Source organism: Ailuropoda melanoleuca, chromosome 10, assembly GCF_002007445.2.
Source record: "Ailuropoda melanoleuca isolate Jingjing chromosome 10, ASM200744v2, whole genome shotgun sequence".
NCBI lineage: Eukaryota > Metazoa > Chordata > Mammalia > Carnivora > Ursidae > Ailuropoda > Ailuropoda melanoleuca.
The window spans coordinates 77,757,799-77,783,170 of record NC_048227.1 but is presented as its reverse complement, the minus strand read 5'-3'; the positions used below and the strand labels follow the sequence as shown (position 1 = coordinate 77,783,170).

At 40.1% G+C, this 25,372-nt stretch overlaps 1 protein-coding gene across 14 annotated transcripts in view; it reads left to right on the top strand.

The window, feature by feature from the left end:
- Positions 1-25,372, top strand: part of EPB41L2 (erythrocyte membrane protein band 4.1 like 2) — a 209,009-nt gene that overhangs the window by 71,363 nt on the left and 112,274 nt on the right. Inside the window, exon 1 of one of the 14 annotated variants that reach the window (XM_034669143.1) lies at positions 7,982-8,004. The exons of the other annotated variants lie outside the window; for them this stretch is intronic. The gene's annotated coding sequence lies outside the window, so the exon portion shown is untranslated. Of the gene's footprint in view, positions 1-7,981; positions 8,005-25,372 lie in introns of those variants that run through there. 14 annotated transcript variants of the gene reach the window in all.

Sequence of the window (25,372 nt, the reverse complement as noted above, 5' to 3'; positions counted from 1 at the left end):
AAAATAGAAAGATCCAGAATTTCGGTTATGTTTTTGCAGTTTCCTTATGTATCTCTAAAAGATGTTTTTGAGAAAACGTATGGGTTAGAGTAGAAGCAGTTGAGACTTTTACGGGAAAGGCTGAATTTGGCGTTTGGTTACCTATAACTGGGAGGCTGCTTAAGCATCATGGTGTAATGTCAAGGATGTATTTCAAATAAAATAGAATGGGATTCAAATCTCAGGTATCTATCTCCTACATAGTGAGGGGGTTAAGTCAGAATTCAAATTCAGGCTGGCTAACTGTAGGACTGACAGTTACTCGCTATACTCTTTTGTATCCCATTCTTATTAAGGGAAGTTGTTTCCTTTCTCTGAGCCTCAATTTTATTCCCGTATAAAATGAACTTGGTAACACTTGCTGTGCAGAGATGTTTGAGGCTTAAATAAGGGCATTTGTAAACATCCTGCAGAGTGCTCACACAATAGGCAGACCTATTGCTATTAGTAAAATATTTTGTTTACTTCAAAACAATAGCACAAACAAGAGATTTTGAAAGCATGTCTGAAACTTGTGCAGAGAAATTTGCTTATCTCCTGGTGGTTGGAATATTGAATTCTTTGCTTTACATTTTGGCACAAAGTTTCCAGTGTTCTATTTCTTTAGAATTTAGATAATTTTCCAAGTAAGGCATTTGTTAGTAATTATTTTCTTTTGCTCTTTTGTCTCTTTTTGTTGTGCAAAATGAGTTATTGTCAAAGAAGTAACAGAATTATACCTTCTTTGTCATTAACTTCCCTGTGTGAATACTGAGCCTACCTGCAGGACCTACGGTTGTGGTTAACTGCAACTGATATATTTAAGCCTTTGTTTTTCAAGTTTCTGCGATGAAGTTTAGGAAGGCTCTTTGTTTTGTTTTTTTGTTATTATTATTTTTTTTAAAGTAGGCTCCATTCCCAGTGTGGAGCCTTTCGTGGGCCTTGAACTCACAACCCTGAGATCAAGACCTGAGCTGGGATCAAGAGTTGGATGCTTAACAGACTGAGCCACCCCCAGATGCCCCGGAAGACTGATATTTTTTGTTGGAAACCAAAACAGAAATGAAGTACAGAAATGGTTATTGGTTTTTATCTTGGCTGCAGAAGTATTTGTATAAGAGTATTTATTGGTGTTGCTATAGAAACAATCAAAACTACAGCAGGGAAAGCATGACAAATAAACCATTGATTTGCTACCTGAATTGTTGTAGGTTATTCCTAATTTCCAAAAGTAATTTTTGGACTTTTTCATTCTTAGCTGTCGTAAATATCCAGATAATCATAAGTTCAAAATACATCAGCATTGAGAATACTGATAGTCATCCTCTTAATGTTTTTGGTCACTAACTTCTTAAAGGGTTAGGGGAAAAATCTGGCTAGTCCATCCAAATTTCCTGTTTATGAGGGAGATGGACTGTAATTTAAAAAATATGTTTCTCCATGTATTCTTAGGATAGTTTCGGTTCACTTGGGGGATTTTTCCTAGTGAAAACCATAGAGTAGTTGCTATTTTCAAGTTTTATTTTTATTTTCTTTTACAAATCTATTGTGAAGTTATACTGTCCATGCTGTCCATTTTAGGTTTTTAATAAAGCTACGATTTGGATCAGGAGAAAGTAGTTCCATGAAGCAGTTGGTAGAGGAAAATAGCCCTGCTTCTGGCTTTTATAGACTCTCTTGCTCAAAGGAAGGACTGCTATTGAGTCCGTTACAACTTCAGTGGAAGATGTCTTGCAGCTGTGCCTTTTTGGTTTTGTTCCAGAGATAGTATTTGTGTGCACTGTCAGAATGTCTTAAAGGCCCACCCTGGAAAGGATTCAACCCTATAAAAGGAGTTTTGTTTTATAACCTTTCACATATTCTTATGGGGTTCTAGTGGTGATGGTGGTCTTTATTGTCTTGTCTTTTAAACTGGCATTTTATGGAGACACAGCTTCACAGTGTGAGAATAGGAATTACAGTTATAGTTTTTGTATCTTGTAAAATACATTTAGCCAAATCCTTGGCACACACCCCAATTAAAACAGCCCTCTCCAAACCTTGTGATTTCAGTGAGTTATTTAACTTCTTTTCTGCTGCTAAACTGAGATGGAGATGGCACTTATTTGATTGTTTCTCATGGGTAGTTTACTAGATTTTAATTTACAGATCAAGTTAATATGTTAGAAGATTATTCAGGGAATCCCAAGAGAAGTTTTTAAAACACCAATAACTTCATGTTGAAAATAGTTCAGTTTAACCTGTTTTGAATCCTAGGACATGAATTCTCATTGAATATATTCTAGGGGATTGACCATATTTTCTCCAAAATTTTCCCTTTCTCCTCAGTTTTTCTTTTCTTTCTTTAAATTCTTCAGAGGTATCATGGATGGCTCATTCGGTTAAGCATCTGACTCTTGAGCTCAGCTCAGGTCTTGATCTCAGGGTCATGAGTTTCAAGCCCCCACATAGGGCTCCACACTGGACATGGAGTCTACTTAAAAAAAAAAAAAAAAAAAAGCTCCAAAGAGAAGGTATCAGAGCTATTTGGGAGGGAGAACAGGGCTTTAGATGTATTCCTATCTGTCTAACCTCCTCAAGCCACTTCCTGTCTTGGCCCATGTGTGTTTCCAGTTACCTTCCCTGTGGTCTCTGAAGTGGGGGTGTCCCTCCTGCTCTCCAAGATGAATCTCTTCTGTGGGTGTGTGTGCCCTCACGTGTGCACTTTTTAAAGTAACCTCTGCCCCTAGCCTGGGGCTCAAACTCCTGACCCCAAGATTGAGAATCATGTGCTATACCAACTGAGCCAGCTGGGCGCCACTTCTTTTGTGGTTTTGATCCTTTTTCTTCTTCCTCTTTTGAACTACCTGCCATCCATTTTCCTTTTCCTGCTTTGTGTCTTGCACCTCTCCCTACTTGGTCTGTCCCACCGAAAGCCTGCAGCAAACAGAACCACCAAAACATCTCCTCGCAGCCTTCTACTTCCTGTAGTTATTCCTTCCCTACCCTCTAGCCTTTTCTACATCGCTAAACTTGAGATGATCTACCCTTAGCTCTTACCCTCTCCTCTCCAGTATTCCTTAGCCAGTTGGCTTTTTCTACCGCTGTGCACTGAACTCGCTCTTCGAGGTTACCAGCAATCTTTTCACAGCAATTTAAAAACTTCGCTGGTGCCTGAAGCAATGTGCCCTTGGCCCTGTTGTCCACTCCAAAGAGCCCTACTCTTCTCTTCTGGTGATACGTTCATGGTTTGTTGTCTTTCACTTACGCTGATCCTTCCGGCCTCCCTTATAGCTTCCTTTCTGTCTGCCCGGGGCTTTATCAGGACCATTTTTCTTACTCTCTTCTGCCTGCGGTTTCATCTACTTCCACAGTTTCCAATAACACTGATGGACCAACTAGTTCCACATCTTAGCATGGAAACCCAAACTCTGCTGTTCAGACACACCTCTCCAGCCATCCTGATTTCCCACCTGGCTGTACACCGTCCCTTCAGTCCAAACGCATAAGTAGAAGCTTGGGCTTCTTTCATCCCTGTTTCCTACGCTTTCTGGAAATCCCGGTCTATGTTATTGGCACCACACTGTCTAACCTTTGACTGCCAGGAACCTGGGAAATTTGTTCTCCATAACTCCCACAATATGATTCATTATCAGATCCTGTCCATTTTACCCCCTAAATATTTGTCAACTCCCATCCCTTCATTTGCATCTTTGCCTTTTAGTTTAGATCACTGGAGCATCATCTTAACCAGTTTCCTTTCACTGTGTCACTTGTTCTCACATGACTGCCAAAATAATCCTCCAGAAATGCAAAATTAATATTTTCCATCACCTGCAGGATAGAGTTAAAGCATCAGAGCTTAGCATACCGATCACTCATGACTTGGCGGCTGCCTCCCTTGTCCCTCTCCTCCGCTTCCGCCCTGTGTTCCAGGCAGACGAGGTACTTACCGTTCTCCTCAGTGCTTTTATCTTTCCTGATTCTGTGCCCTTCACTTGCTGTTCCCACGGGGAGGGCTGCGCTCCTACCCGCTTCCAGTCGGCCCAGTAAGCTCCCTCTTATCCTTCAAGGTCAGCTCAGATGTCACTGCGGGAAGCCTTCTTGCCTCATCAAGTCCATTACTATCAAATCGTTGATGCCTGTATTCCAGCTCTTGTCTTTGCACTCTAGTTCTTTATTTAAATAGCCTTCTCTGGCACTGCTGCAGCCGTTTTACCCAGCTTTGTGCCCTCAACAGCTATCCATAAAGAGCTATCCTCACCGAATGAATTAATCTTAGCAAAACCCAAAAGTACAGAACTGAAATCAAGATCTCCTAGGCAAAGGTAATTAATGGTGAGTACTCTGGCTTGATGCTGGCTTATCTTTATTGTTGGGGGGGCGGTGGGCAGGGGCTGTGGACTGTGGACGGAAGGCACATTAGCCCCTGTGCTTGGGGTTTTCTTTCATCGTTCAGCCTAGGAGAGTTAAGTTGTAAAGTCGAAGCTACAAAATGCAGCTCCAGTTTCAAATGACCGAGCTAACTTATTTGTAAGGTTTTAGAAGTATCCTGGTGCCCAGACAAGCACCCAAGTCATGCATCGGGCCTGCATCAGGCGGAAGGAGGACTGAAGCAGGCCATGTGAGAAGAGGCTCGCTCTGGCGTCGGACCTCTCTAGGGCATGATCCGTAGCCGCACACTGTTTATTCTGTACATGGTAACGTTTCCCTGGCTTGCGCTGGTAGGAGCCATGTTCAACTGTACACCACAGGGTTCTTGATAGGAGGCTTGTATTGACCTGTTTGCTATTTATATTGTTCTAGGGAGGTCTCTTGGAAATCGTGGTGCCATTTTAAAGGAAAGGAAAGAAGGGAAGTTACAGAGGGTGGGTTAAGGAAACACTTTTCCTGCCACAAATTGAAAGGGAAAAAAAAAATAGGTAAATGAAATTGGTGAGAGATTACCATATGTTCATGTTTGATTTTGAAAAATTAATGTAATGATACATTCAGCCTTTTTTAGGAGAAAGCCTAGATGAATTTTTTGACCCTTGGCATTCTGTGTTTAATAGTTACTTTCATTTGTTTAGCATTTTGCACTTTACCACGATCTGTTGTGGTCATTCTCCCGTGATCCTGACAACAATGCCATTCTATAGGCAGGTGGTCTGCTGGGATCTTCATTTTACTGGTTGAGTTGTCAGCTAAGTGACAAGATGCCATGGCAACATACATCAGACTCTTTGAATATGAATTTAGTGTTCTTTCAGATTGGTTAGAGTACATAATTTCTTGGCACTGACTGACCTCTTTATTTTTTTGAAACCTACTTTTTTGGGGAATGGGAGGGTGTAGGGTTTTTCTTGATTGCAGAGAGTGGGGGCAGAGCTGGGGAGCATTGAGGTCTACCAGATACCCCGTCTCGGGGCTCTTCATTCCTTCTGGCCATTGGAGAGCCGTAAGGGGCCTCAGTGCCCTGCTTTCTCCGTTCTAGTGTCTGTGCTCTTTCCTTCTCATCCAGCCTGGGTAACCTGCTACAGGGAAAGACAGTGAGATTATTTATTAGTCAGAATGTGACCTCCAGTCTGGGCTCTGCTGCGAACTTACTGCATAACCTGGACAAGTCGTCTTCAGCTTCCCCGTCTGTGAAAGGCAAGGGCTAGAGGTACATAGATGCCAAGATCGCTTTTGGCTCTAAATTCTTTATTCTATAAAAACCCCATTTTGCTTGGCCATATGTAGGGTATTTCACAGGTGCTAGCAAGGTCTTTGTTTCTGCTTTTTATGTAATGGGCTTTGTGATGGATGCTTTTATTTCCTTTAACATCTAAGGCAAAGTGGGTATCTTTGCCACATTATTAGTGGTAGTATTTGTTCATTTAAAATGATACAAATGAACTTGAACACTATAAGTCTATAAGGCCTTCCTTGGCCTCCTCAAGGGAGTTGTCCACTTTGCTGTGCCCTTCCTGTCCCTCTGCTGTAGCCCTTATCAGCGTGGTGTAATTATTTGTGTATCTGCCTTTCCTGCCAGACTGGTGAATTCTCTGAGGGCTGGAATGGGGAAGAACTTTTTGAGTCCTAAGGCTTTAGTGTCTGGTGCAAAGAAGGAACTAGCAAGTGTTTCTTAGACATAATTATAAAGTAAATTCTGTGTTACTGTACTTGCCTGAAAGTATAATTCTAATAGTGATGCTTTTGACTTTAGGGTTAAAGCTCTTAATAAATCCTTTTATCTTAATGCTTTTTAGATGGTTTCAAAACATTAACTTTTTGGTTATAGATTCCCAACCACCACCTCTTTATGCTTTGTCTTCCTCTGTACCTGTTCCTATTCTTTTTATCTACAAGCCCTTTGTTAAAAATAATAATAAAAATCTGCAGCCATAGAGCATATTTTTTCCCCAAAGTCTCATAAATCTATAATACTTCTTAACATTACATTTTTGAAAATGTGGTAGGGATGAGACTTCACAAATGACTCACACACAGTTGTGGAAGTTATTCTGGATTTAGAACCTGAGAGAAGCTCAACTGTGGTGGTATGTGGTCAAAGGAGAACTTACTAGTGCAGTGGGGTTTGTTTTGTTTTGTTTTTCTTTTTGCTGACATCAGATATCAGATAACAGTGATGAAATGTGGGCTGTTAGAACATTTTATAGACCAGTTGAAGCTCATTCAAATTGAAAGAGTGATAAAACTTTTGTCCATGTTTGTTCGGGAAGGATGCTCTTGCATGCTGATTGGTAGGTAGGAAGAATGGATTCTCTGTTAAAATCAGTAGAATCAAAAATAGTGAGTTTTGGGGAGTACTTTTTAGGTTATTTTAGAATTATGCCAGAAAAATATTTGCTTTTTTTTCCCCCCCGGTATGAGAGATCATCATTGCTTCTTAGGCAGAAGCTGGATGAACAAAGATGGGAGGATTGAAAGGAATGGTCTTCATTGTCTTCCTGCAACACTGATAACTTTATTTTCTGCACAGAGTTTGTGTCTCTTATGGTTTGGGAGCTATGAGTGCCCTGTTAGATTATTGGGTCCTCTATATTCCAGTCAATTACATTTTTTGTTTTCATAATGTAGAAGGTAGGACAGTTTTTAAAAAGTCAAGAAATTATGATACTAGATTTAACATAAAATTCTATTCATATACAAACCCACATACACAAATATAGGAAAAATGTCTCATACTCTAACCCCAACCAACTCCCTTGAATACTTAAAAAATAGCATTCTAAAAGAACAAAAAGTATTCTGAGGATAAACTTCTCTAATTCCCCACTCCCCCCATGCCTTTTTAAGGTTTTATTTATTTCTACTCCCAAGAGCTATATGTTCCCCTGACCGAGCCAGCCAGGTGCCCCTAATTGCCCCTTTTAATGGGATAATGAGACCGTGTCAGAACATAACTATTTAGGATCTTCCCAAGACAGATTTAATAGATACAAATTTGTATTAACAGTTTTTTATGAGAAGACATTCGTGGATGTTCAACTTACATATTTTGTGTACTTTAATGTGTTTAAAATCTTACTGGTAATTAATATTTTAAATGAGCCTGGACTTGGTCTGTGTACTTCTCTGCCAGTAACCCACTGAGTAACTTGCAGGAGTTATTTCACTTCTTTGGGTTCAGTTCGCTCATCTGAAAAACAGAGGTGTCAACATAGCAGTAATGCAGCGTTGGGGGAAAAGTCCACTGGCTTTGGAAGACGGCTGTACTTCCACTGTGCTGCCAGTGCCACTAGCCTTGGCTTTGAAGACAGATCGAATTGGTGTAAATTCTGACTCTACCACTTACCGGGTGTATAATTTGGAAACTCATGTATATTTTCTGGGTTCTCTTTTTATCTACCATATGAATGGTTTGTTCTATTTCCAAATTATAGTGCCATAAAACTGACTTTCCTGTCTTCTCTTATCTTTGTTTAAACAATGCAATTCAGATGTCCCATGAGCAGGATCTTTTATGTTGAAGACAGCAGACGAGCTTGAGCAGCAGCACTGAGCTCCATCATGAAGAAAGTAGGTGCCTTAATCAGCTCGGGCTGCCATAAGACAGTACCACTGAGTGACTTAAACACATTTCCTCGCATTTCTGGAGGCTGGAAGTCCAAGATCAAGGTGCCAGTGTGGTCTGTTTCTGGTGAGGGCTCCCTTCTTGGAGTGTCGATGGCTGCCACATAGTGAAGCAAGGGAGAACAGGAGAGAATGAGAGAATGAGCGAACTCTCTGGTGTGGCTCTCGTAAGGGCACTAATTCCATCATGGTGGCCCCATCCTTGTGACCTCCTCTAAATCAAATTATCTCCCAAAGGTCCCATCTCCAAATATCGTCACATTGGGAGTTAGTGCTTCAACATATGAATTTTGGGGGGACACAGTTCAGTCTATAGCAGTAGGAGAGTTAAGAGTATAGGGGGTCCAGGGGTGATTTGAGATTCCTGAGATAGATTGTAGAGATCTATTGTCAACATCACCAGATGCAGTGCTACGTGTCAGGAGTTCGGAGACGTAGGGATTCCACAGAATAATACATTTCCGAAAAAGGTTTGGAGGCAATATTTTTTTCAAGTATATTGAAGAAAATCTGCCATTGCACAGCAGTATTTAATAAACACATTTAATATTAAAGGAAGATTATAATCTAAATAAACGATGATGCTCTGAATTGAATAAGAATGGCTCTACTTAAAAGCTCAACCAAAACAAACAAATAAAAAACCCCAAAACTCACCAAATCTCCCTTTTGGATACTAAAGTTTACTTCCATTATATCATTATATAGAATGGCCTTTTTTTTTTTTTTCCTGCCTGTATTTGTGTATCTTGACAGAGATCAGTCTCTTCAGAGCTGCTACTGGAACGTATTTTCACTAAGTTACCATAGAGCACAGCTTACCTTTTTCTATCTGTGGATACAGGTGACATCTTGTTTATTTAAATATCTAAAGTGGGGTGTTTTTTGGGTTTTTTTTTTTTTTTTGGTTTTTTGGTTTTGTTTTGTTTTTGTAATTTAGAAAAACTTTTCTTCAAGACTCTGTAGGTGAAGTGAGCGTGTAATACTACTTGACCCAAGAACTGCTTGTTGGAGAGCTATAATATGGTAGCAGGGTGGGGTTGTAAAAATGCATACTTGGATCCAGAGTCTATCTTGGTCCTGATTTACTAATGTAAATACCTACATCAGAACACACATACACACCCGAATTTAGATTGTGGAAATGTAAAGGGCAGAGGATTGGTGGTGTAGAATTAAGGAAGATTTAGTCATTTCTCAGATTTCTCTGACCTGAGTCTTAAAATTAATGCATTTTCCTTTAGTGATTTTAAATGTATTTTGCTTTCCATTATGTATTTGTATTCATGTGACCTATGGATACAGGATTACCTTTTGTATCCATCATTTCTCATTTAGGATTGACAATAACAAAGCAGGGATTTATCAGCTCCGTAACTATATGATGGTACCTATAAATCTAAATTAAAACGAGCCTCTATTTTTAAATACAGTGTGAATAAGCAAATTCTTTTACAAATGAACCGAAATAGTCCAGTTTTCAAGACAGAAAAATGAAATACCTGTGTGTCGATGAAGTTTTTCTATATCTGAAAATGATAGAGGTTATAGGGAAAGATTAGATTATATGTTGTATGCATATGTATTTTTGGTCTCTATTTGTAGGGTGGATTAAAATGACAGAAATAAAAACAAAGTTGGGGGAAAAAAGAAAAAGTTGAGGGGTGCAAACCCAAGGCAAAGCCAAAATGATACAAAAACAGAGGAAAAAATTTTCAGCAATAGTAGAATTATAAAAACTATAATCATAAAATCAGTCGTTATTAAAACCATTCTTTTTGTAAAGTGTTGATTTAGTGGGTAGAACAGGCAGCAGGAAGATGACTTTTTCTTTGACCCGTGTGGATTTTCTAGCTGAGGAATGAAGTAACTTGGAACCAAGCTGGGCTTTTCTACTGAGCATGCCCTTCGCCAGCAGGGTCCAGCCTGGGTGGGGCCAGTCTTGCTCATTAAGCCTTTGGAAGCTGGATTTCCATCAGCTTTCCACAGTCTTCTAATGACAGAGAACAGCAGACAACGGGCTCGATGTACTTTTTAAAAAGCTGCGTATGTATTTTAAGGGGGAGATTTTGAGGAAATTTCTGTTGTAGCAGTGGGTTTTGTGGTATATGCTTGTTTGGTTTTGCTTTTGAAGAAAGTTTGCTTTTGAGACTTTCAATATCCAGGGGACTGAAAATTTGGAAAGTACTCATGTACAGAGTACATGGAACCTGGGTATGTATACTGTTTGGCAAAGGAATATGGTTCGTTTTATTTGGTCCAAGTCCTATGAAAAGTATATTTTTTGTGGCCAGAGTTTAGTTTTGACCCACTTGTTTGCATTTGTCTAGGCAGATGTTGAATTTTTTCAAGTTATCTTTAACATGATTGCTTTTTCAGGCTTGACTTACGAGAATAATGAAGCTAGCTGGTCTATTCTATGTACTTGTCCTGTTGTTCAGTTGATTTTTTCGTGGTACAGTATACTATATGAAAGTTAATTACTCCTAAAGCACAATGAGGGCTATGTAAGGTTAATAGTGTACAGTTACTTTTTAAACTTGTTAAAGGGTGACAGATCTTAGTTTTCTAAAACGCTTCATTTTCATGTTAACTCATTTGATGAAAAGAAGTTGTACTGTGGCTAGCACAGAGTTGAAATCACTTTTTTTTTTAAACATCTGCAGATTAGTGGCCATTAACAGTGAACGAGAATTGTATGTTGTTTTGATGTTGTCACACCCTAAGTAAATATGAGTTGAATAAAGGATAGGTATTAACCTCTTTTTTTACTGACTATTTGATCTGTTGTCACATTGAAGAAACAGGACAACTCCCCATTGTTGCCCAGGTTCTGACGTCCAGACTTAGAAAAAATTGTCTTCCTGCTTTTTCTTGATAGAATTTACCAGTCTCACAACCTTCTTTCAGAAAGAACCTTGTTTCAGTGTACTTTCTAACAAAACAAGCAGTACCCCTGTGATTGCCAGGTGATCTCTGCGAGTTCCTTTATTGCTGACACTGTGGGGAACGAATGCCCTTCTACCACTGAAGTCATGAGCTGGTAAACTCGGGGGAGGGAGGCACATGTGTACTTGGGAAGTAGACGTTTTCTGTTTGGGGCCCAACAAAGAATGGCGTCTTAAAAGTATTGGCAGCTTGGGTGTGGGAATAAATAACTGTGGAGGTGATCCAGGGGATCAGGATAGCTGGCCTGGCAGAGAGCACCCGCCCCGTCTCCATGTAGCGTGCTTGGACACCTTTTAGGATACCTTTATGACCCTCAGTTCACCATCCCCCCTGGATCACAGAGGTGGAAAGGGACATTTTAAACTTTGATATCGAGGTTGCTTGAATTTTTCTGGGACCCCAGAAGGTTGAATGCCTGGGATGTTTTCCAGCAGGATTCTCTATTGAATCAGGTTTACAAATGTTGAATTTTGAGACTCTTAGCGCCATAAGAATCTATTTAGCCAAAGCAAAACTTGTCCTAGCCAGCCCCACTTAAAAAGTAGTTGCTTGAAGCTCTTACTAATAAGTAAAGTAGTCTGAACTAAACTAACGCTCAGAGTAGCAATACTTGTGGGGGAGAAAGGGTTTAGGCATTCCAAATGGCATGTCTCTCATTCATTGTAGTTACAGCTTTTCCTGCCTGGACTTGGAGGGTCCATATGCTAACAGTCTGTAGCACCTTCTGACCGACCAGACTAGCGTCAACATTTGGATCTGCTTACCTAAGCTAGAAAAGTCCTGCAGTTCAGTCTCCCGTTTTAAGGATAGATGCTGTGCATTGGCCTTACTCCTCGGTAGTGCTGTAAATATTTAAAATGGCAGAAGCGCTAACGATCAAAATTTTAAAAGTGAATGGTATTTTTTGGCAAGGGTTAGATCTTTATGCCTGGTGACTGCAGGGTTTCAAAGCTTATGGAGAAGAGGATTTGAAAGTGTGAGATCAGTGTAGGCTCCAGCGTGGTGGCCTTGTCATAGTGTGGCGAGTTGATTGATTTTGACAAGACTTTGTCTTATGACCTATTAAAATGCAGCTTCTGCAGCCTGTGCGTTTATCCTGTGCAGCTAACCTTGGTGGATTTGCTGTTAGCTGATTTGGGAAAAGCCTACTGAACTAAAGAATTTATTTTTTGGCTAAAGAATTTGGAGTTTGATTCACACAGAAAATAATATTAGACTGCTTGTAGATTACCAGTTGATGCCAAGTGAGTTTTCTGGTGGGGCTGCTAAGGATCCTATTCAGAAGGTAGCTGTGGGATGAGCTCAGAAAAGGCCTGCTGCAAGGTGTCTGTTATGATGAGGAGAGGTTGCTGGTGTTGGCTCGGCCCTGTTTTGAGCCTGGTTGTGGATGACATCAGAAGAAATTGCACACTAGTGTTTTTTTTTTTCTTTTCTATAGAACTAGTTACGTGATGGCGGTACAAATGTTTCCCAAATACTAGGAACATCACAAAAAGACGCTTATCAAGAAGCCGCCAGATGCATAACGCTGCACTAAGAATGTGTAGGTACTCGTCTCTACGAAAGTTTGACCCTCTTAAGGGGAGCTTAGGAGCAGAAGTGGGCAGGGACGAGGTGTAGACAGGAAACATGACCTTGTGCTTGTCAGGCCCATTTTATTCGTGCTTTTCCCTGTAAATGTGGAGGAAGCGGCTGACGGAGACTGGGGATGTATATGTATGACCAACTTAGAAGTTTAATAAGAATCTTCCTATTCTGTTTTATTCTCCTTTTAAAATTTTTTCGGCTTCTAGAGAAATCTGTTTCCAGGTTCCCTGTTTTTACCCCTCCAGGAGAGAATAGGAATAATTTTTTTGGCATGCCTGCAAATGCACCAATGTTATTTTTAGCAAAAGACCCCTTTTTGTTTTAACTCTAAACCAAAGGGGAAAGGGATAAAAATGAGCAAGGTTTTCTCAGGAGCTATATATATATAAAATTTATGTATATGTGTGTATATATATTTATGTATAATAAACATAAATATTATATATATAATTTTTTTCCAGAGAAGAATTGATTTACTTAAAAGATGTTGGGCTGCTCTAAAAGCTTAGGTTTTGAACTTTCCCTGCTTTGGAGAGCAGCCTATATAGGGTAAGGGGTGGATTTGTGATGTAGACTGAATTGGAGGCTACTGGAAATCCGTTTCTTTGAGGATGTAGAAACCATCTTAAACCTCATATGCCAGAAAATCAATTTTATTTTAGTCTATCTTAATGCTACTTTTGAGCTGGAATAGACTGGAAGGCTTTCACACCCACACAACTCATTTGTGAGGACAGAGCTAGGTGACAGGGCAAAGTGAGTTCACTCCATGCATTTAGATATTTTAATGCAAAACACTGTTCTCTTAATACAACTTTTAAGTGCTTCAGTTTCTGCAGACTTCTCACTGAAAACCTTGTCTCCCATATTGTACCTCTCTACCTCATCTACCTAGTTCCTCTCACCATTCTGCGTAGTCATTGTCATTTCTCTTCTGTGTCCTTCCCTATTTTTTTTTGTGTGTGTGCATACAGATGTAAGTATGTGTATGTGTATTCACATATTTATATCCGCCACACAAACTGGTTTTCAACCTGCAAGGTGTCATATACTGTGTGCTATCTGAAACTTGCTTTTTGTACTTCACAGTGTAACTCGGAGATATTTCTGTAACTGGGATAGATATCTTCTTTGGATTTCTTTATAGCTGCATAGTATTTGGTTTTACTGTTTCTTCATAGCTGCATAGTGTTCTGCTGTATAATGTCACCTGTTGGTGGGCATCGATCTTTTGCTATTACAATGTTGCAATGAATCATCCATGGGTCATTATTTTACATTACGTATGTGCAGATGTATCTATAGGATAGGTTCCTGCAAGCAGAATCACTGGTTCAGAGTGTATACACATTTGGAATTTTGATAGCTGTTGGCAAATTTCATTGGTTAGTACCCTTTTTCTCTTCTGGCAATTATATAAGAGTGCCTTTGTTTCCATAGTCTTGTTCAGTGATTACATGATTAAGCTTTGGGATTTTTCCATTCTGAATTTTTAGTTTTCATTTCTTTTACTGTGAGTGTGATGGAGCTTCTTTTTATATGTTTGTGTCCTTTGTATTCCTCTGAACTCTTCTTCTCCTCTAGCCACTTTAGCTGCCCTATCTGGGGGAGGATCAACCTTAGCCAGTTCAAAAATTCAAAACAAAGTTGTTGGTTTTTTTTGTTTGTTTGTTTTTAAGATTTTATTTATTTATTTGACAGAGACAGCGAGAGAGGGAACACAAGCAGGGGAGTGGGAGTGGGAGAAGCAGGCTTCCTGCTGAGCAGGGAGCCTGATGCGGGGCTTGATCCCAGTACCCTGGGATCATGACCTGAGCCTAGGGCAGACACTTAACAACTGAGCCACCCAGGCGCCCCAACAAAGTTGTTTTTATGCTGAAGAAGTTTATAACCAGGACTATTTTATTTGGCTTTTTTATTCAAATTACTGGAATTTTGCTAGAGAGCATATATATCTCCAGCAAACACAATTGAGAATGAGAATTAAGTGCTCTTTAAAAAGCATGATGCCTTTTTGTATTTCAAGAGTGTTTAACCGAGAGTTCCCATGTAGGGCCATTGTGTGACTTCCTGAAGATATGACAGTGGTCGCTTCAAGGAAAACTGTTGGCTTTTCAACTAGTAATAATTTCTGAATCTAAATGACTCAAATTTCTGAATCAGTGACGAGTGGTTTGAATTTATATTAATGCTACTCTTGCTACTTCTGTCCCCCACAAGGCTGAGAGCAGGATTCTTTCCATCTGCATTTCTGGTATCTGGTACCTATGTGTGAAAGGACTCAAGAAACGTTCTTTTTGAGAAAAGGGACTAAAATAAACAACTCACATCCTGAAAATAGGTGAAATGTATCAGGGGCTCGGTTAGAACGTATTGCTTAGGACTGTAAACACCAAATGGGTAGTAATGGTTTGATTTTTGCTTTTTCAACAGATAACGAATTGTCAGGCATTATGCTAGGTGTTGGTTCTAGGATAGTGAAGCCATTTGGGATTGGTGGCAGTGTTGCATAAGGCTTCTGGAGCCGGACAGCCTGGGTCCGAATCCTGGCTCTCCCATGAAGTGGTTATGTAGCTTTGTGAAAATCCTTTATCTTGTCTCTCCTCCTTCATCTGTCTCATGGGAATAATCTTAGTTCCTACTTCAAAGAGTTGTGAAGATTAAAGGGATTGCCACATGCAGAGTCTCTAGAACAATGCTCAACAAGTAGCTAATATTGTCACTATTATTTCTGCTGTTACTTTTATTTTTAGTGAACTAAGGGATATAGTCCCTTTTTTTCCCAGAACCCCTATTTGATGACAGTGGCTCACCATTTATTATGAATTTACTATGTGCCTGTCACTTGATATATAGTATCTAATTTAATCCTTACAACACGCCAGTAAGTGCGTATTCTATCCCTGTTTTGCTTATGAGGAAAATGAAATTCAGCAAGACTAAATAACATCTGTGGTAACATGGTTAGTGGGAGACACAGTTGGAATTCTAATCCTGGTCTTTTAGTTCCCAGATTTATCTCCTAAACCACTATGTTATTTTATCCAAAGATTAGATAGCTCCGCACAGAAAGAATGTAGCTCCAGCCCTTGCTGTTAAAAGAAAAAAAAAGAAAAAAAAAATTGGGGCCCCATCTGAGAGCAGGAATTCTGTGTGGGTAATCAATATTTCTGATCACACAATGCTTAGTTGCTTAATGAAGAGCCAGCAGGGTTCTGGATGTCTCTACCACCTCTGGATGTCTCTACTGTGTGCTGTTGGAGGGTCCAGTATGACAAGGTTTATGTGCATTTTGAGGATGGGAATGATGGCTGGTATTGGGATCCTAATGACTTCTGCACAATGTCTGGTTATTGAGCCCCACTCTAGGAAAGGGTATCTATTTTGGGGATAACCCTAGGTGCTTGTGGAGAAGACTTTGCCTGGCACGGATCTTTCTTTTTTTTAAGATTTTATTTATTTATTTGACAGAGAGACAGCCAGCGAGAGCGGGAACACAAGGAGGGGGAGTGGGAGAGGAAGAAGCAGGCTCCCAGCAGAGGACCCTGATACGGGGCTCGATCCCAGGACTCTGGGATCATGCCCTGAGCGAAAGGCAGACACTTAACGACTGAGCCACTCAGGCGCCCCCTTGATGTCCTTTTCTTAAAAAATTTTAATTCCAGTGTAGTTAATATATAGTGTTGTATTAGTTTCAGGTGTACAAGTATAGTGATTGAACAATTCCATACATCATTCAGTGCTCATCATCTTGATATAATCCTTAATGAGAGCAGCGAGGACTTGGCTTTTTAACAAGTAAGATTTTTAGCACTTAGCTTAGGTGTTACTGGCATTGAACATTATTGAAAATTGTGTCTTGAATTTCATTGGGGGAGGTCCCTCCAATATATGAAGAAAAGGAATCTTACACTTTAAGAATGCAACAAATCTTAGAGTTCCTCATTTATAGCTGTTAGAATAAAGAATTAATTATTTATCTCAGATATTAACTCAGATGCTGGGTTTTAAGAATTTGAGCATCAGGAAAAAATGGAACATTTTGACAACCATCGCTCTTAGGTATGAGGGCCATAAAACCCAGTGGGGAATAATAATTATCTGAGAGAGTTCTGTATGTGTTTCCAGTTTCTTAGGGCTTATTTTTTACCACTTCATTTTTGATTTTTTTTTTTAAAGTAAGCTCCACACCCGGCCTGGAGCCCAGTGCAGGGCTCGAACTCATGACCCTGAGCTCAAGACCTGAGCTGAAATCTAGAGTCGGATGCTTGCTTAACCCACTGAGCCACCCAGGTGCCCCAGAGCTTATTTTTTAATGCTTGCCTCAGACTCTGCAGAGGCTAATAGTGGCTGCAAGTAACTGAAACCCCTGGCTCAGCTGTGTGCCATTGTTCTCGTAGTGGGGAGGGACTATGTTCTCTCACAGAGCGGGAAGGTCCTACGCAGAACCTGGCCACGTGCAGCATGCCAGCTCTACTGTGTGTCACTTCGTCCTCAGACTTTCTCCCTTCTTGGATCCTCAGGATGGCAGCAGCATTTCTAGGAGTCAGGTATACAGGGCTCAGAGACAGAAGAGGGGCTTTCTTCACCTTGTGGCTCTTTTTAGACTGAGGAATCTTCCCAGAAGTCCACCCACAGACTTTTTCTTTGCAAGTCGTCTTGGCAGGGGCGGGAGACAACCATGATGGCCTTAGACCAGTAGATCATCGCCTTGTGGCCTGGCCTGAAGCTGGCCTCCACGGGCATGCAAGGGAAAAGGCCAGCAAAACTTGAGTTCTGTTAAGAAAGAGAAAGGGTGTTGGGGGGGGGGGCGGGATACATGCTGCGAATGTAATCTGATCCTGCCTAGGCTTGAACTAGTCAAGGGCTACAGTTCATATCTTTTGTGTATGTAGGTTTAATTAAAGCCAGATGCTAGCTTTATATCTTTACAAAAATAGTTCTCCCATAGATTCTTTATCCCTTAAAACGAAAACAGAAACAAGCCATAGAGAGTGTTATTAAGGTAACTAGGGTGGACAACATTGGGTTGTTTAAAAAATAACTTGTTTATCCTCACCATAGTGATAACTTAAAACTACAAATCATCCCTTTGGAATGTAGCTGTACATATTTGAATATGGGATACAGTATTCTATAGACCTTCTGACACTTAAGAAAAATAAACCTGCGAGGGAGAGAGGAATTACATGCAGTCTGCTCTAATTACATGCAGTTGGCCTGTTTTTCTTATGCCTTTCCCTCTCCAGATATTTCTTTTTCCTTTTTCTTCCCTTTCATCCTCCTCTTCCCCCCCTCCCTTCCTCTTACTTGTACATATTTGAGATGCACGGCTCTGTTTCCTAAAAGTAGGGTCAGGTGGCTGCCGAATCCTTTCTATATTGGGGTTGCTGTTTTGTTGTTTCTCACATTCGATGCTTTCAGGGAATGGGGTGGGTATTATAAGACCTTGTCTTGGGCTGTAGGCTGTTGGGGGACTTGAACACAAGCCAGTGATTGTGGGTATCGGGAAGTTTCTCTGTATATCCTCTGGCCAGTCACAATAGACGAAAACCAGTTTTGTCAGACCTAGAAAGTGGCAACACTGAGACTGTACACACATTGCCAGGATTCTAGAAGTTTGATATTTGTTGCACAGCTTGGCTTCTTTCTCTAAGTTCACAGGAAAGCCTCTCTTGATTCCCTTACCACCATTTTGGAATTTAGAAATGCATACTTTTCCGTTTTGTAAACCCGGAGTCCCCTATCTAATGGATTGAGCTTTGTTGGTAGAAATCCAACAGCTCCTGTTGCCCTGATCTCAGCTGAGGATGAGAGCTCCTCCACTGGCAGCAGCACCTGCCCTGTTCCCTGAACACAGTGAGGGCTCTTAGAGTAGCGCTGGTTCTCTCAAGGTTTCAAGGAAACATCTGGACCCAATAATTAGCTTGAACCCCTTACTTGAAGTCCTTTGGAGGAGTGTCTAGAGTTGTGTGTCTGCTTTGCTAGTTGTGGTACTCTGGTTAGGGGCCAGTGTGCTCAGCAGCATGGTGTTATATGGTAGAATGTTTAGGCTAGTGATAGAGATGGCACTTTGGAATTTATGTCCCATTTTAAAAGTAAGAAAAAAAGAGAATGGTTTGGCATAACACAGCTCCTTACCTAACCAGTGTTGATCCTCTGTTGATGGTTTTCTGCTTGGTCGCGCGTGAAGTGGTGCGTGCTGTTTCTCATGGAGCCGTTACAATAATGAACACTTCTATCAACCCAGATGGAGTGTGCCAACGTGGCAATTGTGTCAAAACCACATGCTTGTCTAATGGGCTTGGCTGTTCACAGCAATGTTCTTTTTGGTTGCTGATAAGTAGAAAGGTCTTTACTTCGTATATTATATAACTATACTAATGATGGACTTTAGGTGTTGTAATTGTATTTATAATAGGTAATGAGGGGAATGAGCATAGCTAGAGTTTGGGAAACCACGGTTCTGGGTTTGGCTTCTCCAGTCTAGCTTTGTGGTCTTAGGCAAATCTCCTGTCTTTCTGAGCCTCAGTGCCCTTGTTGATAAGATAAAATGAGTGTATTAGATTAGACGATTTCACAACACTCTGACTGGTACCTCTATGTGCCAGTCTGGATGCTGGGAACATAACAGTGAAGAAAAGAAAAATCCCAGCCCTTATGGGGCTTTCATTTTAGTGGGAGGGCTTGTGTTCCACTGCAGGAGTTTCCATGTTTTTAGTGGGTGATGGAGTTTAAAGGCTTATCCACATTTGAAGCCCTTGAGAGTCACAGGCACGATAATTATGGTGAATGGATGTGCTATAATCATGCTTTCTTGATGGTGGTAATTTGTTCAAGAAACCATTATGTCAACAAAGAAGGTAGTGTTTAGGTTTGAGCTTTGTTGATCTCTTGCAACTATTTTAAGAATGTACTTATTTACATATAATTATATCCACCCTTATTTTTGAGTATTTACAAAATACAGTTTTATGCAATTAGCCCCTATTGTTTATCTTGTTTTTTAAAAAAAATTTATTTAGAGTCCAGTTAACATACAGTGTAATATTGATTTCAGGAGTAGAATTCAGTGATTCATCACTTACATATAACACTCAGTGCTCATCACAGCAATGCCCTCCTTAATATCTGTCACCCACGTAGCCCGTCTTCCAGCCACCTCCCTCCTGCTTCTGTATCTTGTAACTTGCATTTGGATGGATGCTACTGATAAGCTCTGAGGCTCTTACAACGTAAAATTGTGACTACAGTAGTGATTGAGGAAGATTGCTTTGTGAGGCGTAAAGATGTGGTTTATCTGTGCTCTTGGTCTCTGTGTTAGCATTTTGTATTTAACTTCTGTCCATCAGCTCAGTTGTGAATGGCCAAGTAATAACATTCAAATATGGTTTTCTTTGTGATGGTAACTCATTTGTAAATTTCTTATTGGGAGAGGGCCAGCCCTAATTATAGTGAATCACAATAGATTCACACTGGTATGGATTTTCTTTGAGGACGACACCGAGAGCCCTGGTTGATTCAGTCTTTCCATCATTATGAAATAGTGATGAAAACACATGTACACGGCTGTGTGGTCCTCCATTCAGTGGCCTTGGACAAGTCACTTAACTTTCACTCTTTGTTTATTATGTACAAAATGGGGATAATACCTCCCCTGTAGAATGTTTTGAAGAGCAGAAATTATGTGATTGATGTCTGACCCAGTAAGTGATAGTTCTTATGACTAAAATACAAATATTAATGCTTCTAACATTATATTGGAAACTTTAGTTTTATATTTCATTGCTTCTAAAATATTGACCAAAGATCAGCTTTATTTGGTCTCCACATTATTTCTTATAGCCAAAGTAATTAGAGAGCTACCAATTATCTTGATTAGCTTGGACAAGGGTGGGTCATTTTTGTTTTAATTTTTACCAGAGCATTGGTTCAACTCTCAAAATGTAATTAGAGAGTATATACTAAAAATCAACTTTGGTCATTTCATGATTAATGTAAAAAATCTCCACTTAAGTGGTACATGAGAAATGGTACTTTAAAGAAGGAAAAAGACTTTCTGTGCAATATGGGGCCAGTTCAAGAATTCATATAAAGGTCTTACTGGAAGACATCGTTTTGAATTTTAAATACCTATTAGTGATCAGCCGCTAGAGAAAACAGTGTGGAGATTCCTCAGAAAATTTAAAAAAAAAAATTAAGTACCATATGATCTAGCAATTCCTTTTCGGGGTTTTATCAGAAGAAAATGAAAACACACTAACTCAAAAAGGTATATGCACCCCACGTTCACTGTAGCATTATTTACAATAGCCAACATGTGAAAACAACCTGTTTCCATTGATGGGTGAATGGATAAAGAAATTGTTACACACACACACACGAATATTATTCATTCATAAATAAGAATGGACTCTTGCCATTTACAATGGCGTGGATGGACCTGGAGAGCATATGCTAAGTGAAATGTCAGAGGAAAACCCCTTAAGATCTCTCCTATATGTAGAATTTAAACAACAAAATCAAGCTGATAAAGAGAACAAATGGTTCTCTTATTAAAATTAATTTTAAATAGATTGAGGGTAAAAAACAACTTAGGCTTACGAATAGTAACTTCATCCTATTTACCTGAGCTTTCATTTCAAATCTTTGGAGATGAAAGCTCATGACTTAACAAATCATGCCTCTTGTCTTCCTAAATGGAGGTGATGCCTTAATATTTTGCACATTTTAGTTTATATTGAACTAGTATTTTCTACAAAAACAACATAAAACATATAGTTTAATATTGCTCAATATCACCAGTTTTTGATCTTCAGAAATATTTATGATAAAATTTTTCCACAATATAACAGGCTGAAAACTATGTAGCCCACCTGGCTTTATTTGTGGGGTTTACTTCCCAGTTTGATAAAATATGTTTACATTTGGTGATCTGAGGTCAATACAATAGAAGGTAAACATGTTACTAACAGACCTACCTTAATACTTTTATGCTTTATAGAGATAGTAAACTAATATGTGCAAATATTCAAAAATGGATAGAATTAAAAATAAATGCCTAATGAGAAGTAAGATTGGAGTGTAAATGTTACAGTTACCTAACTATTCCTCTTTTGTAGCATTGCCTTCAAGGACATCATTTCCACTCATCTCCTGGTCTCACAATATATTCCTCCTCTCCCTCCTGCCTTTTCTTCTCCCTGACCCTGAAATGTTGGGTGGGGATAAAGTTCTCAGGACCCTCTAAACTCAAACTACACTGTTCCTCTAGGTGATGTCCGTATCATTGGTGCTTTTAGCTGTCACCCATACGATGACACCTCCCAAATCTGTATCTCTCGTGCATGTCCAGTCTCTGCTCAACACCTGTGTGTCAAGTGGTCAGCTCAACAAACTGGTCAATCGAAGTAAATTCAAAACCGAGTTTGTCTCAGTCAGACCCTCTTTTCCTTGTGTTCCCTATTCTAATGGGTGGTTCTACCATTACCCCCATCTCCCATGACCTGAGACTTCTCCTCGACCCTTTCCGCTCTTTGACTTGCTACACTCATTGTGGACACCATGACATGCCAACTGCCTCTTTACCATTGGATTCATTTCTTCTCCTTCGCCTCCCTGCTCCTGCCAAAGTACAGACCGGCGTCTCGTGCGTGGGTTACTGGAACAGCCTTCCGGATGTCTTTCTCTTTCAGTCTCTTCTCTCATCCTGTACTTTCCAGCCAGGTTGGGCTGTCCAAAATGTGGGTCTGATTGCATTACTCCTCTCTCTGTAAAATACTTGTATGACTTCTTATTGCTTTCAAATCAACCTCAAGACCTTTCTTAGCATGATGCACAAAACCTTTTATGTCCTGGCTTCTGCCTCCTGCTCCTACTTTGTCATTGCTAATTTGCTTTTCTCCTCCCTTCCTGTCGCCATAGTGAGCTCCCACTTCACTTGTGCAGTGTCTTATTGTGCAGTACTTGGGGTTTCCTGTAGGAGGAATATTCTCATGTTTCTACACTTCCCTGTGCCTGGCACATGCCTCTTATCCTGATTTCCCTTGCCTGAATGAAGGCTCATCATTTTAAAGCAACTCCGATGTCCACTTTGGCAGAAAGGCTTACCTAATGACCCTCTTCTCCGAATCTGGGTTAAGTATCTCTCTTGTGCCTTTTAAGCAACATGCTCTCGACTGACCTGCACACTACCTTCTCCCCTACCTTCAGCTTCCCAAAAGTAGTCTTTTATTCACGTGCCCAGTACTTGGCACATTGTAGGGGCCCATTAAATATAGGCAGGCTGACTGAATGTTTTCATGCTCATGTATTAGAAGCAAATAACATTAAAAAAAAAAAGATTCTATTTATTTGAGAGCGCATGTGAGCAGGGGGAGGAGCAGAGGGAGAGGGACAAGCAGACTCCCGCTGAGCACAGAGCTGTTGGGGCTCCATCTCACGACCCTGAGATCACGACCTGAGTCAAAATAAGAGTCGGACGCTTAACCCACTGAGCCACCCAGGCGCCCTGGGAATAACATTTTTTAAAATTATTTTTTATTGTTGAATTCTCACCCTTTAAAAATTTACAATTCAGTAGTTTTCAGTGTATTCACAGGGTTGTACAACCATTACCATTGTCTAATTCTAGAACATTTTCATCACCCCCGAAGGAAACCCTGTGCCTGTTAGCAGTTGCTCCCTATTCTCTCCATCGTCCAGCCCTTTGCAACCGATAATCTACTTTGTCTCTGTAGATTTGCTTGTTCTGGAAATTTCATATAAGTGGAATCATTCAGCATGTGACCCTTTGTATTTTTTTTAAAGATTTTATTTTTTTGTCAGAGAGAGAGAGAGAGAGAAAGAGAGAGAGTGAGTACAATCAGAGGGAGCGGCAGGCAAGAGGGAGAAGCAGCTGAGCAAGGAGCCTGATTGCAGGACTCAATCCCAGGCCCCTGGGATCATGACCTGAGCTGAAGGCAGACACTTAAGTGACTGAGCCACCCAGGTGCCCCAGACCGTTTGTATTTTTTCACTTTGAATAATGTTTTCAAGGTTTGTGTGTGGTAGCATATATTGTACTTCAGTCCTTTTTATGACTTAATGATCTTGTATGGAGACGTCTCACCCATTTTGTTTATCCCCTCATCAGTTGGTAGGAATTTGAGTTGTTTCTGTTTTTTGACTAGTATGAATAAAGCTGTTATGAAAAGTCGTTTACAAGTTTTCCTGTGAACACATGTTTTCATTTCTCTTGGGTGTATACCTAGGAGCGGAATTGCTAGGTCCTATGCTAACTAACTTTTTGAGAAACTTTTCCAAAGTGGCCGCACCATGTTACATTTTTGCCATCAAGGGTGAGAGTTCTACATTGTCCCTGTCCTTGCCAGTACTTGTCACGGTCTGTCTTTTTGATGACAGCCATCCTTTAGCGTGTGTGAAGTGGCGTCTCATGGTGGTTTGGGTTCATATCCTCCCAACAGCGGATGATGACGAGCATCATTTCGAGTGCTTGTTGGCCATTTGTATATTTTCGTTGGAGAAATGTCTACTCAAAATTCTTTGCCCATTAATTTTTTTTTTATCTTTTGATGAGTTATAGGAGTTCTTGATATATTCTAGATACTAGACTTTTATCAGATATGTGATTTGCAGAAGGTGAAGAACATTTTAACAAGTTTAATATTGATTCATGCTACAACATGGATGAACCTTGAGAGCCTTAGGCTCAGTGAAAATGCCAAATGTTGTGTAATTCCATCTGTTTGAAGCGTCTAGAATAGGCAAATCCATACGGATTGAAAGTAATTGCCAGGAGCTGGCGGGAGGGGAGAATGGAGGGTAACTATTAATAGATTACAGAGTTTCTTTTGGATGATGAAAATGTTCTAGGATTAGATAGTGGTGATGGTTGCACAATCTTGTGAGTAGACTCAAAACCATTAACTATACAGTTTAAATGGGTGAATTTTATGGTATGTGAATTATATCTCAATACTTTAAAAAAGAACAAACGTATTTTATGTTTTGAACTATTCAAGGTTTGTACCACTTTTGAGGATAGCTGGAAAATTTGCTACTGGCCAGGGTACCAGGCCTTTTATCATTGTCAAGAGAGGAGAGAGTGTACTCTCTCTGCTGTTCCTATTTTTTTTTTTTAATGTCAGTTGCAGAGCTATACTTTAAAAAGTCCCTCTTTGCTTATGTTAAATTGAGACAACCATTTACTTTCAGATTTATTTTTTAAAGATTTATTTATTTTAGAGTGCGAGCAGGGGGAGGGGCAGAGGGAGAGAATGACTCCTCAAGCAGACTCCCTGCTGAGTGCAGAGCCCACTGTAGGGCTCAGTCCCAGGACCCTGAGATCATGACCTGGGCCGAGATCAAGAGTTGGCTGCTTAACGGACTGAGCCACCCAGGCGGCCCTACTTTCAAATTTCAGGTTTGTTTTTTTTCATTAGTTGTGACAGGATCAATTATTAGATACAGTTTCCCCCACCCCCATAATGTCTTCATTTGGTTCAGATTAGGGGCCCTGAGGTACTTATCTTAAAATCACATCTGCAAGGAAAACCATGTTTGAGGTTGAGTAGGGTGGAGGGTTAGATTTTTTTATTATAGTTAGAGTATTCTCAGAAGACTAACTGCTGCATTGAAATAATGCTGGCATATTATGGGATTTAAATTGGGGGGGAAAAAAAACTTTTCTCCCCCAGATCTAATTTTCTCACTGTTAAGCACTCCACATTTAGAATTCATCTTTACAAAACCTGACATATTTTTTATACCTCACATC